Below are 4,157 nucleotides of genomic sequence, written 5' to 3' on the forward strand. Positions count from 1 at the left end.
TCCAACCCTTCCAGACACCCATTGCTACCCATAACCAGGCTTGAGTGCTCTGATGAGTGGGAGCAATACTTACATATAGAGGCTTTGCAGCAGTGGGTAATTGTCATTATTACCCCAATGTATAGGTGAGGAAACTGAGGGATGAAGTGACTCACCCAAAGAGCCCAGTGAGTCAACAGGAGAGTTGGGAATAGAGGGCAGAATTCCCTGCCTTATGCATTGGAGCCCTCAGATAATAATTTTACAAATGCTCTATCTTTGTAAAGACTTCAGTGCTATAATTATCCTCCCAGGACTCTCATGGAAACAAGATATTTATAACTCCATTAAGCCTTTCCTGGTAATTTTATGATCAAAGTAAAGAAAACAAATAACACCGTGACAATCAGCTGCATGTCCAATGTCATTCAGAATGGCCACATGATGAAAGACTCGCCTTGGTTGTTGCAATTAAGTGCTTGCTATCTTTCAAATGCCTTTCTTGTGTCTAATTCCCCTTCCACCACATACTGGCTGAGAGGAAATATTTTTCTGCCATATGATGAGCCGCACGTTTAGAATATACCAAATAACTGGGAAAGATGCTTGCTGCCAACAAAGCCCACTGGTTTATGCTCTAAATGCTTCCTAAAATCCTTTAATGTTTGCCAGTTTCACCTAAAATAAGCAAAGCCACCTCAGTGTTTCCACTAACCCCCATATGGCTTTAAAATTACAGCACAGATGCCAAGACTAACTGTAAACAACAGGTTAGGGACTGAGGCATTTGAACCCTGGCTCAGCAAAGCACTTAAGCCTGTGCTTAAATTGAAATCCATTCTTATTCTGCAAATCCATTTTAAGTGTTTGTTTAAAGCAAAACACATGCTTAAGTCAAGTTTTGCTTGGCATGGTGCTCAAGCCCAGCACAGAGTGAGGGCCTTAGAATTAATTTCTTTTGGGCAGGAAGTAATTATTTTTAGCTCACCTCTCAATGGCCACAGCCCTATCTTTTAGTCCCCAGACATCTATTTCGAGGAGGTATACGTGCTAAGCCTGAACTTCTGGGTTCTGTGGCAATCAGTGGCAAAGAAAAGAGGAGACCACTTGAAATACTTGACTGCTCAGTACAGATGAGAGGGGCCTTCGGGGAGGCTCATTAGAGGGAAGACATGAAAGAAATTGTGATTATTCTGGGAGGTGGTTGCTGATATGGCACGTCATCTTTTCACTGCACTGGCTGGAGAAAATTCACTTGCAGTAGGTGAACAATTTTAACTCAAAATGTTTTCATGAGTTTTATATTTCCAAGGGAAATTTATGATTTCAGGGCAAATATTTATACTTTCTTCAAAAGTGTCAAAAAAGGTTCGGCTGCAATGTGATAGTTTCCCTTGTTTTTCCTTGTTTTTTTTTTTTTTTTTTCCCCTGAAACTCTTCATTAATATACAATAAAATTCAAAAATTGTTAAAGAAAATTTGAATTAGCAGAGTTTTATTGCTCATTTCCCATAATTCTAGATTTCCTCTCTCTTTAAGACAAGTCCTACCATTTTTTTCACTGGCTTAGATGTTGGGATTATTTGTCAGGTAGATCTGGCCTATGGCATATCTGGAGGAGAAACAATTGCATTTTCTAAGATGTTTTTTGACGGATGTCCCACTGCATTCCCTTTAACATCCATACTTCATACAGAAGGTAGAAATACAAAGATAAGTCAAAATACAGTATTTTTTTTTCCTCTGCGGGCTTAAAAATCTGCTGCTTCATACACTTTTGGTACTGGCATGGATAAAACCTGTTTCTGACTCCTGCTACTGATACGTAGAACAGCTTTCTAACAGTAGAGAGGGTAAGAGGACAGATCCCCTATGGAGTTTCGGCACTGCTGTATTTAAAAGCAGATTGGATGAACACTTGAAGAAGAATAATTTAGATACTGTTAATCCACTCCTGCATAGGGTATCGTGATGACCTTTTAATTCTCATTTAACCCTGTCCCATGGGAAAGTCTCTCCCTCCCCCAGAAGCTTCTGAATTATTTCCAGGCAGAAGACCTCATTTAGCTCTATCACTTGACCACTACATTGCTTTACTAATCCATCTCCCTTGTTTTTTCCACCTAGGAAAGTACAGCGAGTGCCTGGAGCTGTCATCCACCACAGGCACTGATGGGATCCCAGAGCCAAGCCCGCTTTTCTTTACCTGCTTGTTTGGTATTTCTCTGCCACAAACAGGTATTTCTTTCCTGCCAAATGCCTACATTTCTAATAAAAATAAGTCATGCCTTTCAGGACAGATATTTTCATGTCTGATTCTCCACTGCTTAGGGAGTTGCTAAATCCTGTATCCTCACAGAAGTGAGGCTGCTGCAGCTCTGGGCCCAGCCTGTAGTGAGGCTGCACATGGATTCCCAGCAGGCACATACACAAACACACGTGTAAAACGTGTGTATGCAATGATGGCCCCACTGGCCAACTCAGACAGAAACACTCAGCACTCACAGAAGCAGCACCAATGGCCTCATCCTGCTCCCTGCTCTGGCACATCGAGGTAAAGGTCTGTGCAAAAGGAGTGCAAAATATATAGAAAAATCATCACAGAATCACAGAATGGTTTGGGGTGGAAGGGACCTCAAAGATCATCTCATTCCAAACCCTTGCCATAGACAGGGAAACCTTCTAACCAATTCGATGTTGACCTTCTTTTGGGGACCTTTTACCTTTAAAGTCAAGTTTGCCATTATAGAATTTTGCTTTCTTGATTTACCTCTCGTGGGGAAAAAAAAAATCCCACATCACACAGACAAAACCAAACAAAACAACACAAACAAAAAACACAAACAAAAAAACCCATGCACCAAAAATAAAAACCCAAAAAAACCCCAAACAAAACAAACCACAAAAAACCCCACCAACCTCCAAACCCCAAAATCAATTAAACAGAAAAATAAAAAGCAATGCACATTTTTGAAAAAAAAATAACTTTGCAAAACTGGAAAATACATAAAACCATAGAATCACAGAATGGTTTGGGTTGGAAATGACCTTAAAAAGATTATCTGATTTCAACCCCGTGCCATGAGCAGGAACACCTTCCACTAAACCAGGTTGCTCAAAGCCCTGTCCCACCTGGCCTTATGGATATTGCAGTGATTGCCAAATTTTACAATTAAAATATACACTTCTAAGTAATACCATGCATGAAAACCAAGGGAATAGATTTCAGTTTTGGAAGAGACACTGAAACAGCAGTTAAGAGTGCAACTCTTGCAGAGTTCACTACAATGAGCTAAATTAGAAGCTGGATGAATCATTTTCCAACCATATAAATCATTGAAGTTGTTCTATCCATAACGAAGGTAAGCCAACCACGTAATGAATTATACAATGTGTTATTTTCCTATGCTTGTTATTCCCATAGTTTTACTGTTGTTGAAAGTCTATTTGTGTGGGATTTTTTTTTTTGCAAATACTTTTAAAATGATGAATAATCTTTACTTAAAAGACTAAAAATACATGCCAGCTATTATTGTATATGAAATCTGACAGCAGTGAAAGTGTTATCTGAGCTTACTTGACAGCTCCATCAAACAACTTTTACTAGGTATTCTTTATAGGATTGAATATTCTTAGATTTGTGCAATTTGTTCTATAAGTCATGTGAAAGGGAAAGCAAAAGTGTTCTAGATATTAGACAACCAGTCTTTTCTTGCAATCACTTTTTATTGGGAGCTGAACATCCCAGTCAAACTTTCATTGTGTATTCATGCAAGGACCGATCCTGAATCCTGTGGAACAAGTAATGCTCAGTAGAAATTTTAGGGGCTCTGATGGAATAAGACCCCAAGTGCTTGCAATTTTTCCATTACAAATGCATTTTATTTGCAAAAAGTTGGCACCTGTTGCAGGCAGAGCAGGTCAGATCTTCATCTACCCACAGAGGCAGTGGCACAGAAGTCATGATACTTTTCCAGGCTGTGGATATGATCCGGTGGTCTCTGCTCAGACTGTCCTGGATATTGTGCACACCAACACCAGGGAGATGTACAGTGTTACCAATCTGATTTCTTAACATGAGGCACCACTTTGGTCTTGGTTTGAAGCAACCTGCACATTCTAGCTGGTTCTAGCTGAGCTTCCACGCAGAATTTCCAAACACTGCAGCTTTTTGTCCT

Source organism: Corapipo altera, unplaced genomic scaffold (genome assembly GCF_003945725.1).
Source record: "Corapipo altera isolate COAL_440 unplaced genomic scaffold, ASM394572v1 116, whole genome shotgun sequence".
NCBI lineage: Eukaryota > Metazoa > Chordata > Aves > Passeriformes > Pipridae > Corapipo > Corapipo altera.